Source organism: Ambystoma mexicanum, chromosome 7q, assembly GCF_040938575.1.
Source record: "Ambystoma mexicanum isolate Mex_15411 chromosome 7q, UKY_AmexF1_1, whole genome shotgun sequence".
Taxonomy (NCBI): Eukaryota; Metazoa; Chordata; class Amphibia; order Caudata; family Ambystomatidae; genus Ambystoma; species Ambystoma mexicanum.
Window position 1 is genome coordinate 69,567,623 of NC_090941.1, and position 13,509 is coordinate 69,581,131.

The following is a 13,509-nucleotide window of genomic DNA, read 5'->3' on the forward strand; positions in this document are numbered from 1 at the left end:
GGCACCAGACTCCTCACTCCCGGAAGAGATGACTACGTGGGAGGAGAGCTGCGCCTTGCGTCTCCAGCTGGCGGTGGGATCCCTGCCGCTGTGCTCCGCAGCAGCGTCTCCACCCTCTTCATCAGTCGACGCTGCAGACAGGGAGAGACAGAACACAGGCATCAGGGCACTGTACAATGGTCGGATACACACATGACAGTTGCACATGAGTGGCTGTGTCAAACTTCACAGATGGCATCACACTCCCCAACACTCATATCATTTGAACCCACATACATGCACAAATTGACAGGAATCGTGCAGCAGGCAGCAGCATCCATATACACACACCAGCATGAACATCCGAAGGTTGGCATGATGTCACAAGCAACATGGGGAGTGCAGAACACATGCACACACACCAACAGACAGACATGCATCTGTACAGCTCCACCACCTGTCACAGTGCAATCATCGGCAACTATGTCACATCTGCCAATCGGGTTCCTACATGTCTGTGTCACATGCATCCATGGCGTATCACTGTCGAACACATGTCAAACACACACACGCACATGTATGCCATGCACCACGTACATGAAGGTGGAACCAGCATGCATATGTCACACCCCAACCATGCCATAGTACATACACAGAAATACTAACATGTGTGCATCTCCACATGAAGGTGTGCATCATGCTTTGGAACACATACACCATTGATGTGCATCACACATGACAGGACTCACATGCAGCACGGTCATGTCCCTTCACATACACATCCATACATGGCCCTTTTCAGACATATGTCCAAGCTGCACACTCCTGGCACACCTCAACATGCACTGCGTCCAATAAGTACGCATGGACACTTACCGCTCGACTCCGGACCATTCTCCCTCTCGAGGACCTGGTGCTGAAACGCTGGGTTAATTCGTTCCAGGACCCTCATGTCGTCAGTGGTAAGGTGGACCCTGCGCCTCACTGCATCCGCTGCTTCCAAGAGGTCTTGCTCCACCAAGATGCCAACCCTCTTGCTGTGAAGCTGGCAGCCCTCTGCCTCTCTGGCTGGGGGTTGCCAGTGATGTCTGATGGTGTTTCCCCGACATGGCAACCCCCGAGGCAGGTGTGGGTGGGCAACTTGGTCCTGGTGCTGGGCTGTGGAATGATGGAACTTCAGACGGGAGTCTTCTGTTCCAGCAGGGGTGACGTGCAGGCACCGTGGCCAGCAGGCAGGCCACGTGGCCAGCAGGCAGGCAGGCAGCAGCAGATGGCTGGTGGGAGTTGGCTCGGGCTCTGGGGGCAGTAAAATGGCCTTCTGGGCAGGAGCGTGGTCTTCCATGTGTTGTTGCGTGGCCAGCTTGATACGGAGTGATTTGGCACGTGAAAAAACAGCACATCCGCATGTAATTCGAGGAAAGGCCCTTAGCGCGTAGGCACGTATGTGATGTAACGCGCGTGGGCGTTTCCTTCTGTACATGTTAGTGGTCCGCGCGGGTCTGCAGCGTGCTGTAGGTGCTTTCATTGGAGACCGACGCGTGTGTTTTTCCTACTTTGGGGTTCACACGCACACGATTACTTCACAGCGGTTACAGTGCCTACGCGTACTTATTTTCCACGCAGGCAGTGAGTCGCGCACGCTTTTGCATGCTATTTTTTCCACTGCGGGTGCCCCTGTTTGTCACCTACCGCATTTATTGATGTCATAGTAGCCCACGCGTTCATCGCGTATGTTTTTTTGTGTTCTTGTGTGCCACAGCGTACTGCGTGAGTTTTTTTTACACGCACATGGGCTACAGGGGTTGCGTATACATTTTTCTTGTATTTTTGCTGTGCCTGAGCGTTGCGTGAGGGTCATTTATCCCCAGGGTCCACAAGCAGCCTTGCAGGAGCACAGGGGTGCATCTACCATCACGTACCCTGCCCCCTTCACCTCAATTGACCAGGACAATTGTTCAGTGCACCTCCCATTGGCAGTTGTACATCTGTGCCATGGTTGAGAGGCCACCAAAGGTTATGGGGGGCTCAGCTGGGTGTCCTGCCTGTGTTGGGAGTGGTCAGGCACGTGGCCGGGGTGACCAGGGAGTATGTGGTGTCCAGGGTGGCCAGGGTGGCCGTAGAGTTTGAAGAGGCAGGGGTGCACCACAGGGGCAGGATGTCCAGACACGTGGTGGTGCAGCCATGCCACCACCTCCTGCGGCTCCAGGTGATGCTGCTGTTGCATCCAACCCTGGCACCCTTGCGACCCGACGGTAAGTAACATGTGCTGACACGGGCCCACCGGTAGTGGTAGCTGCAGGTGCAGCTGTGGCAACCACCACACAGCCTGCCACCCACCAGGGTTACTCATAATATGGCGGTATAGTATGGACCGTGCCAGTGACGTACCGGCACCGTCTATGGCATACCGCCATACTCATAATGACCCCCTTTGTATGTGTGGGATCTTTTTGCCAAGTGAGTTTATCAGGTTCCATGTCAGGTGTGAATGTCTCATGCCTGTTTACATTTCTCAGGTCGCACTTAATGACAATAGTGTCATGTGTTGTGCATTTGGTTGGCTGTTGAGCTGCTGCATGACATGGCATGGAGGACAGGGGTCATGGGTGCTGGGAGGGTTTGGGTAACATACCAGTGATTTACATGGCCTGTTTAGCTGGGGGTGGTGGGATATGCACCTTGCATGTGTTCCTTTTGGTCACACCAGATTGGTTATGTTTAAGTAGCTAGGGATGCACACAATGTAGCACTTCCATGAATACATTCTCAGGGTGGTAAGGTTGTGGCAGTTGGGGTGGGAGTTTAGGTGATAAATGTGGCCACAAGCTGGGTCCAAGCTGCCTCGCCACGTACCCTTTCCCCTCCCATGAGCAGCGCCTGTGCATGTGGTTGGGGATGTGGGGGCACCACCATGTACACCTGTAACCGGTATGCCCCGCCGCCTTGCGACTTTGTGCAGGGCACATATTGCCACAATGATCTCGCACACTACTGGGGGTGCATATAGTAGTGGGCCGCCAGAGCGGTCAAGGGAGCGTAATCGTGACTTGAGCACTCCGAATGTGCGCTCCACTATGGCCCTGTTTGCAATATGGGCTGCGTTGTATCTTACCTGGTGTGGTGTGGTGGGGTTCCGTTTTGGCATCATCATGTGGTTGTTCAGAGGGTAGGCACTGTCCCCTGGGAAGGTGAGGATGGTTGTCATTAGTTGGGTTTCTGTATTTGTCTGTGTGTGACATGCATGCATGTGCACAGACATTTGTGCTCACCAATGAGCCATGTGTCGCCATGCTTCCCAGCTTCCAGGTCCCCGCTCAGGGCGGACATTCTGTATATGAAACTGTCATGGGTAGACCCAGTATAGTTTCCATAGAGAGAGGTATACAACCTGTATGTTGATGGAATGCCAGTGCTTGCGGTTGTGGTGGATATTCTCCGTGGCCCTAGGTGGACATAGGGCCAAATGTGTGCAATCTAGGGCACCAAGCACTTTGTGGAAGTGTGCTACCCTGTAAAAGTCCTGACCCACGGCCTGCCTTTTTGAGGGTTTTCTGGGCATGTATATGTGCCTGCGGACTGAGGGTTGTGCAGTCATGATTGCCAACACCTGGTATAGGCAGCGTGACTGTGTGGCCTGTTAGACCCCCCGCCCCCCACTATGGCAGTGGTCCGCTGAAATGACCCAGTGGCCAAGAAATGCAGTTAAATTGAGCACCCTTTCCAAGGGGCTCAGTGCTTGAGCGCACAAGGGTGGTGATGTGAGGTCATCCTCCCACTCAGTGACCAGGTCTAGGATGATTCGAGGTGAAAAATAAATAAAAATAAAATAAGAAATAAATAAATAAAATAAGAAAAATCTGGTCATCAGGCCTCCCGAAAAGGCTGGTCCAGGGCAAATAAATGCAGGGCCTGGCTATTCTCCTCCTCCTGCGGTGTACCACGATCAGTGCTGCGTGAAATGGGACATTCATCTTAGCTGTATATACGTGTTTGTGGTTTGTGCGCACTTTCGTACTGCGTGGGGACGCTTCCACCTGCCTTTGTGTAGCGGACGTGTTTCCGCCTGTGCGTGTCTTTTGCCGTGTGCGGGTTTTCCCTATTTGATTCCATGAATACGTGTTGTTTGCGTGCGTGTGGGCGTTTCGTGTATTTCCCAGCAGTTCCTCCCCAGTTACGCCCTAATTTTCACACGTTGTTCCCCATTCCACCTGTTCCGCCCCCTTTTTGGTGTGTTGGTGCGTTCGGGATGTTGCAGTGACGTGTGCGCCCGTGTGCGCCACCCGTGGATTTGGCGCACATCCCAGGGAACACTCGCGCCGGGCCTTCCATGAATCGCTCGGGTGCGCGTGAGCTGACTTTTTCGCGTTTGCGCCAGCTTGCGCCACAAATTTCAGCGCACATTTACTCCATGAATCGGCCCCATTGTCTCGGGAGGATAGCTACGGGGCAACGTGCTTGTCTTGGAAGCAAGACAACACAAAGCAACACAGGTTCGATCCCCGGGTCCGCGCTTAGAACCATCTGGATACTAAGCGCGCTATAAATAGCCAATCTTATCATACCAGATCCATTAATTCTAGAACCTTACCTGAGATGGACCACACTGCGGGTGCAGAGAATACAACTTACACATCTGCGATTTAATATACTACTCCTGTAAACAGTACTCGGAGTACAGAGGGGTATGGATTTCCTGGATTGTAGATGTGGAGACCCATGCACCATTTGTTTTATTTTTACCTTTTGAACATAACATAAGATAACAAACACTACACCCACTAATGACAGAAAAGGCTCATTACGAGTTTGGCGGTGTGAGTAAAAAGTGGAGGTAATACAGTTTACCTCAATTTTTCCTGCATCGCCAAACTACAAGTTTGCCGGTATTACCTCCGGCAGTATTACCATATGGTAATGCCGGTCCTTTTTGGAGGTAAAGTGGAGGCGGTACCTCTAGCTTCAGGCTTTAATAGGAGGCCAAATCAAACAAGGAGAGATGACCGAGGAAGCTTGAAGTCCAAACCGGAACCTTTCATCAGAGTGTAGAACAGAACCAAGTGGGAAAATCGTTTAATTATGAAGGCCAACATACAAGGAAGATCAATAGTTTCTACAAGCTAGGAAAATAGCTTGTAATAATAATTTAGTAGAGGCAAAGGTTTATATTTGATGAATTTTCTTAATGTTAAAAAGGTAAGAGCAACAAGACCGATCTAATGTGGCAGTTTGTGCCTCTAAAGCAAATGAAGAATCAAAAATAAAACCTATATAATGAGATTGAAGCCCAAACGCTAGATTAAATGGAGGAAAATAAATATGATACGTCATTTATAACGACCTGCACACAAGTGTTCCTAGGCGGACAAGACAAGGAAGGGGAGACAAAGCGAGGACAAAACAAACGATCTTACTAGGCCTTGTGTCATTCAGATCGTGCAAGTGCAGGGGGAAGGGAGAGGAGAAGTAGCAGGGGGAGGCAAAGGGAGAGTGCAATAAGCAAAGCTCAAGGAGGCAGGGGACTGTGGGGTTGAAGATACAGTCCCTCGTGCGTGGTATGTCCACATGCAGTGCATGGGGCTAGTGGGTGTGAAGGACCCTGGTCCCCATAAGGTTCAGAGGGAGGCCAGGTAACCAGTTAGTGCATCAGACAAGAACATCAGCAGGAGAGCGAGAGAAAGCAATGGCGAAAAGGAAGGTATTCACTTGGTGGTCCTGCTCAAGTTTGAGAGAGGCAGGGAGGCTGTTCCAATGGTAGACACCAGCCGAGGAGAGAGATCTACCCCCCACTTTCAGCCTGGAGAAGAGTCTGACCCTCAGAGTTGGAGGTGGATGAGCAGAGGGCTCAAGACGGAAAGTGCTTAGGAAAAGAGAGTTGGATGTAGTGTGGGGCCAGCCCCAGAAAGCCTTGTTGACAATGCAGAGGGTCTTGAACTCGATCCTTGCAGCCACTGGGAGCCAGTGGAGAGATTTCAGGGCTAGGGAGATATGATCCCTTTATTATAATTAGGATAGCTAATTCTGACTGCCAACATGGGGGGATTTTCAACTCTGAGCATTATTCTCTCAGCCATGAAATGATTTTTTACAACAATAATGAGGTCTCCAAAAGAGCGGCCGCTAGGCCATTTATTTGGCACTATTTGAAAAATGTGGTACCCGTCCATAATGAGCTCAGAAACTAGCCAACATTCTTGCAAAAGGAAAATGTATTTTTGAGACAGTCATTTTAGAGACCCTCCTACATTTGCACATAATGGTAGTAAAAGTACTATGCTCCCTATAAGACAAATGTGCATGCTGTCTGGACCAATTACCCACACACTCACATATGACCACTCATCATCATGTTGACTTTGCCCATAATACCAGTACACATGTTCTGCCTGCTCTAAGAAAACATGTGCATTCTGCCTGCACCAATACACCCCCAAACAATGACACTCATCATGTTGTCTTCCCGTAATATCAGTAAATGATGTCATGCCACTGTTAGAAAATATGGCCATACTGGCTGTACCAACGTAAGCCAGTATGGCCACGTAAGAACACTCATGTTGACTTTGGCCATATAATGCCATGCTACTGTCAGAAAAAACGTTAATGCTGCCTGCAATAAACACTCTATAATAAAAGACATGCACACACACACCCATAAATATACACACTTTATCATTCACACATCCACACAAACTCACACAACATACACATCATCTTATTTGCATGCACAATCATGCAACATACACACTAGTTCAGCATGTGCACAGACGAGTCTCTGGAATGCATACATACATGAACTACCAGCAGCCTGGTTCAAACTCCAGACAACGCCTCAGCCTCACGCCGCCTCCCATGATGGCCCTCCAGCTCCTGCACAGAATGCAACAAAAACCAAGAAGCAGGGAGAGCTCCTTGCTCCCTGCACACATGTAGTGAAGCCTAACAGCACCGTCTTGTTGCCCCTGGCACTGATTATATGAGAGGAGGCACATGATTGCAAGCTTTAACAGCTGGGTATAATACTGAAAATCTAGATCATCATCCGGCCATCATCTTTGCTCCCTGCCTGTGTTTGATTCTTATTTGAGCAGTAGCGGAGGCCACTTTTGGTGCCGCGGTGGGGGCAGATAATAGTGCGCCAGCAACAGTGATAACACATTTAAGTCGTTATTTTCGATAGATGTATTGTGGACAAAAGCAGTAGTTGGACGTACCTCAATACTAGAAAATGAAAACCGGCTCCTACCAAATAACATGGGGGTAATTGGAACCCTGATGGCAGCCGTGCCAGTAAATACCAGCAGGCTGCCGCCGGAGTCATGAATTTACTGGCACCTGGCAATGGGGATGTACTGCGGCATGACAGCCCTGGCGGACCTGGCAAATCCCCATTGCCGGGTGCCGGTAATTATTACTCCCCATTCCCATTTGAGTCCCATTGGACTCAATGGAGAGGCCGGATGCACGAGCACCATTCAGGAATGGTGCCAGTGCATCCGTCGAGGTCTCTTCGCGGGTGCCGGTCCACCCGCCAGGTCAGACCTTGCGGACGGAAAAGCACCTGCGAGCCGAAGTTGTAGTTTGCCCGTCTGGTTACAACGGTGTCGGTAGCTTACCGGCACCGTTGTTACCAGACTGGAAAACTTGTAATGTGGCCCATAGTCTTTATTTTCCCTTTTCCATTTTACGCTCAACAAATCATACAGCTAGCACATAGCAGTGGCTCAGGTGACCAGTGGCTCATATGGAGCCAGCCACTTTTATCTTTCCTATCATCCCACCACCTTACAGCTGCACCCCTAACCATGTTCGAAGGAAGAATCTCGTTAGTATCGGAAAAAAAGCATGCAGGGGGAGCTTGTCCATGGTGGGTGATGGGGTGCTGACCCGCCATACATTATGGGGAGCAAAGTCAGCACAGTGAAATGCTTGCTGCCTCTGAGGATCTGCTCCTGTGCCAGCTTTTAAGTGGAGGGGAACGTGGTATCCCTTTCACAAATACAGTTCCCACAGCATGCAGGACCAATAGGCTATGCAGTGCCCTGGGATTCTTTACTTCCCCAGACCTGCATGGCGCATTGCTGGGGAACTGCAGTGCAAAATGCGCCACGGGCTGCTCCTGACACTATTATCCTCCTCTCACCCCCCCCCCTCACCCTGGCACCAAGAGCAAAGATGACGTGTTCCGCTGGCCGGATGACTCAGTATTATCCCCAGCTGTTGAAAGCTTGCAATCATGCCTGCAAACAACATATTGCCAAGATGGGAAGCGAGAAACGCTGGGCAAAATGCAGCCGACACCCTTTAGAGCCGCGCCTGTGCCAGCCAGTTGCATCAGAAAGCCGGAGCGGGAGGAGTGCGAAAGATGAAGCAATTGCAGACGATAACAGGAAGAGCTGCTCGTCCCTGGTGTGCTCTTGCCACTGCAATTACAGCCAGATACTGCCTGCGCTTGCGAGCCAGGAGGGCGCCCACCAACAACAAGGTTTAGTTGTTGTTCGAGAATGAGAAACATAATGAATGAAACGTGTGAACATGCATATGCACTGCGGGCGTGCAGCCTGTGGCTGGAGTGTTCAAGCACGTTCAAAATGTAAAACATTATAATATTCCCTATGTAACTTTGGCATGGCCAACTCTGAACATATCAGCTCAATGGCAATGCATGATTTTTGTTTTTAATGTAAACGCTATGTTAAAGGTTGAACCGGCACAGACTTAAGGTCTGAGGGCTGCAGGGCAAGGGCTCCGAGCCGTCACTGTGTTAGAATGGGCACTCATCCCCTAGGTTTAAACCCTGTACTTTTAGATCCGACTGCCATTTTAAAAGCCCACACTAGCAGAATTAGCCACGTTCTGCAGATGTAACGTTCTGTGCCTGTGACACAAGCTGCTGCACTACACTTAAAAGGAATTGAGAATGTTGCCAGGTCCCGCACTTGGATAGAATTATGACCATTGGCCTGTGCGGTATCTGGATGGTATTGTTAGGGTTGGTGAGTGCCACACGCAGACTGAATTGTGTAGGGCAGCAAGTGCCACACTTAGATAGAACTGTGAATGCTTGCGTGTTAAATGTCACATAACCCACTAACCAATATAAACTCTAACTCTCTGCATACTTAGAAAAAACTCACACAACCATCTCTCGCACAACCAGCTGCACGCACTTCACCACACTGCAACAACACATAAGCCGCACCAACAGCACACGTGGACTGACACCAATCCAATACTCGCACCAAAGCTCAGCACCCGGTGTCTACCAAGTTGAAGCTGCCAACAGTACACCACTCCTCCCACTATCCTACACCCTCTTCACCTTACTAACCCATTCCACCTTCTCATTTACAGATCCTCCAGAGCGCCTGGGGACCAATTCCGTTGGTGACGGTGCGCTATATGAGTACCGTTAACATAACATAACATAACATGTAAGAACGTGATGCTCAGCAGCCGCCTAAGAGACCTGAAAGGCTTCCTTTGAAACCCAAAATTCAAAATTTAGGAGATAAGACCACCCACCTTCTCCCGATAACTGGTCTCCTTTCTTCCCAGCCCCTCCCTCGGTCAGGAGAGTAAGTTCTGTTATGCACAAACGCCTGTCCATGTTTTCTATTGCAACTATTTGCTCATGTTTCAACATTATATATAATTTGCCTTCTGGCCATAACCCAAATCTTTTCAGCAATACGGTTGAAGCCTTGCTGTGGTATTGCAGCCCAGAGATCATATATCGGTGCCAATGCAAACTTTAATAAAAAATATCTTGTCTAACTACCCAATTTAAAAGCATAAACGTTAATGGTGTCCAGTGATAAAATCGCCTGGGAAATGGCCGCCAAGGGGTGACATTTCCCGAAAGATTCACCCTCAGTAAAATCAAACACTTTCCCTAAATATTCTAGGATTGGAGTTTATAATATAAAATGATACCCCTCCTAGAATATTTGGGGAAAGTATTTTAGGGATCAGCAAAAAAGTCGCCCACCTGCCAACTTTTTGCTGCAGGTGACACTATCACATGGAACCACATTATTGAATGGTCTCATGGCAGTTCTACATACTATGGTGTTGTATAATATGGTGTTAAAATATAAAGTTGTATCAACAAATGGAAGGTCTCATCTTCTCTAGCCTTCAGTTGCCAAGAAGGTAAGGGTATATGAGACAATGGTCTGATATGATATGATATGGCATTTATAAGGCGCCTATACACAAGTGTTTCAAGGCGCGACGAGGCAAGGGAGGGGAAACAGAGGGAAGACAGACAACGATCCTACTAGGCCAGGTGACATTGAGATCGTGCAAGTGCAGAGGGGAGGGGAGGTGAAAAGTGCAGGGGAAAGGGGAGGGGGCAGTGCAGTACATAGGATAACAGTAAAAAAAATAAAGGCAATAAATAAAAGTGTAAGTGCAGGCATCAGGGGTCAAGTTCTGGTAGGGGCTGTAGGGATACAGAAACAGTCCCCAAGTACAAGGGTTGCCAGGAGGGCAGTGCAGGTGTGCAACTGGCAGGGAGGGGACCTGGGCCAGAGATCACAGAGTAGCCAGGTAACCAGTGCAGTTTCAGATTCAGCTAGGAGATCATCAGGGGAGAGAACACAGAAGCAAAGAGGAATGTTTTGAGGTGCTTCCGGAACCAGAGATGGTTCTCCTCAAGTTTTCAGAGAGGCAGGGAGGCTATTCCAGGGGGAGGCCCCAGCAGAAGAAAGAGATCCACCTCCAACTAATTTCTTGGAGAAGCGACTGACCCTGAGGGAGTTGGAGGCGGATGAGCGAAGAGCTCGAGAAGGAAGATATTTAGGAAGAGAGAGTTGATGGTATTGATGGTATTGGGGTCCCAGGCCCCAGAAGGCCCTCTGGATAATGCAGAGGGTTTTAAACTTAATCCTCGCCGCCACTGGGAGCCAGTGCAGAGAGTTCAGTCCTGGAGAGATACGATCCCTGTGCTTAAGGCCTGGGATACGTCTTGCAGTCCTGTTTTGGATGCATTGCAGAGGGCGGAGAGTAGAGGGAGGCATATTTAGAAAGAGGCTATTGCAGTAGTCCAGCCCAGAGAGAACCCGAGCTCTGGAGACTGTAAGCTTCTGGGGGAAGGAGAAGAAAGGAAGAATACCTCTGAGGAGGTGCAGCTGGTAGTGTGACCTTTTAGAGACGTCGGAGATGTAGGGGAGAAGGAAAGTGTGGAGTCGAAGAAGACCCCGAGGTTTTTAGCCTCACAGTTGGGAGCAGGAAGAGGGCCAAGAGGGGCCGGTCAGAGAGTGACAGGAAAGGAGGGAGCAGGTGTGCCGATGAGGAGAATCTCAGTCTTTAAGGCATAGATCATTGGCAGCACACCATTCCTGAGTCATATTTGTTCCTGTGCTACGATGATAACAACAGGGGATTATAATGAGATATATTTCTTTGAAGGGGAGCAGCAGGAAGATTAGCTTTGATTGAGAGACAGCCATAGCAAAATTCAAAGTTGCTTTATGGTGGAAACCGGAAATCAGTGACATCACACAGGTAGATGATAAACAGTCTACTTGTTACCCTTGGGGCGAAGGTTTTTTTTTTCTCTATATATGTAAACATTTTACATATATACATATATGTATATGTTCATCAATATATAATTGTGTATCCATTACTATAGGTATCTGCAGGCAAACTACATGGCAAAGAATAGAGGAATCCATCAAAGGTTTCCCTAAAGACCAGTGGATGTCAATTCCAGTCACTTCTATAATACACACAGAGCCCCTGATGAATGTCCGGCATATCTTAGCCATTAAGGACAGAAACTTGTAAGTAGGGCAAACATAATCATAGTTTGTAATTTAGGGTCAGAGGACCTACACTATGAGAAATCAGGTGATAGTCACTTGAATTTGGATTGATCTGACTATTTATGTTTTGAACCATCAGATGTGGAACACTGATGTAAACGTTTTAAAATGTGTTTATGAAATTAAAAAGTGATTGTATTGTTAAATTGCATAATAAAATGTGTTGACTTTTTAATTAGATGGATGTGTTAAAAATGCCTGTCAGTTGCTGCATGCATTGCCAGTTGAGATCTGATGCACATTCCTTATATTGTCTAGAGACCTTCCTTTTGTTGATACAACAGTGTCTTCCCACTGAGTAGGAAGGTTGTACACCCCTGAGTGGGCTGTGCCCTGATGAGATTTGAGATTTAAAATGTAAAACCATTCATTGCATTGTAATGATTTGGATGCTATGAAATATCAAATGCTTATGTTGATGACTTTTTCCTGACATTTCCCCTTAAAAATAACCTTTCACTGTCTCCCAGTAATTTGGACAGTGGCATCTGTTGATGAGCAAAGGTCAGTGACACACCCTCGCACACTTTTGCTTAATGCTGTCATTTTTTCAACTCCTCTGCCGCAGACGAGGGGATAAGTATTGTCATGCTCCTGTGCTGTGTGCAATAACCAAGGAGCGCTGGGCATGACCATAAATGAGCAAAAGCGGGAGTCAGATGAAGGCATTACCAGTTTCTCCCCACTGCCATCAACGGAGGAGGATAATGCAAACAGTATCAAGTACTTATTGTTTTGTCCTACATCACATGAAATATGATGCTAAATCCTCATCCCATTTTACTTTATTTCAATCCAATAAAGAGATCATAAAAAGTCATACACAGAATTTACAACATTATAAATCACACAATACATTGCGATAAATAATTAAAACATTGATAAAACTCTATAAAATGCAGCACTATTGTACCATAACCTGGAGGCCGCAAGTTTTAAAGCAAATCATTTATAAACACCAGACTGAGCGACAATAGGCTGACTGTAAGGTGACGTATTTACATTAATTCCTCCAGAATTGGAGCAAGTAATTTGCCAAACAATTAGTTGGCAGCTCACAGTCCCCCGCCATGCAAAGATCAAGCGCTGCATCAATTTTTCGAATACAAAACTGTTTGAAAATCGTTATCAAAAATCTTTTCCTAATATGAGAGTACTTGTACTTAAGACAAAACAAAAATACAATGTACTACGCTTTCAATTTCATATGGACAGAAAGGACAAGCGGCTGGCATACTCATATTCCAATGATACCCGACCTTAGCTAGGTGAGGAGTGCCAATGCACAGTTTCATATACAGAGCTTTCATCGAGTTCAGTTTCATTCTGTCCAGATAATCTTCGAAACAAGGATATTCTTTCCTGGACAGACAAAGAACCAGACTAGCTGACCATGCAAGTTTTGCTAGGGTTTCTCTCAACCATTTGCTTTCATGGGCATTTTTTTACTAATATTTTAGAATTCTCAGGGATTGGTTCTGGACGAGACCAATAACTCTCCAGCCAGGGCAGACATCTCTTTTTTGATGACTGAGAAACAGGGTAAATTAAGTCTACCTGGCTGAAACAAAACATCTTTAACAGCATCTCTGTGCTGGCTCAGGTTGTTGTTTGTCCAAAGTCTCAACCAATAAGACACCGGCCTCGAATAACATAAGAAGCTGATACTTTGCAGGCCTAGCTCCCAGAAACCGGGGGC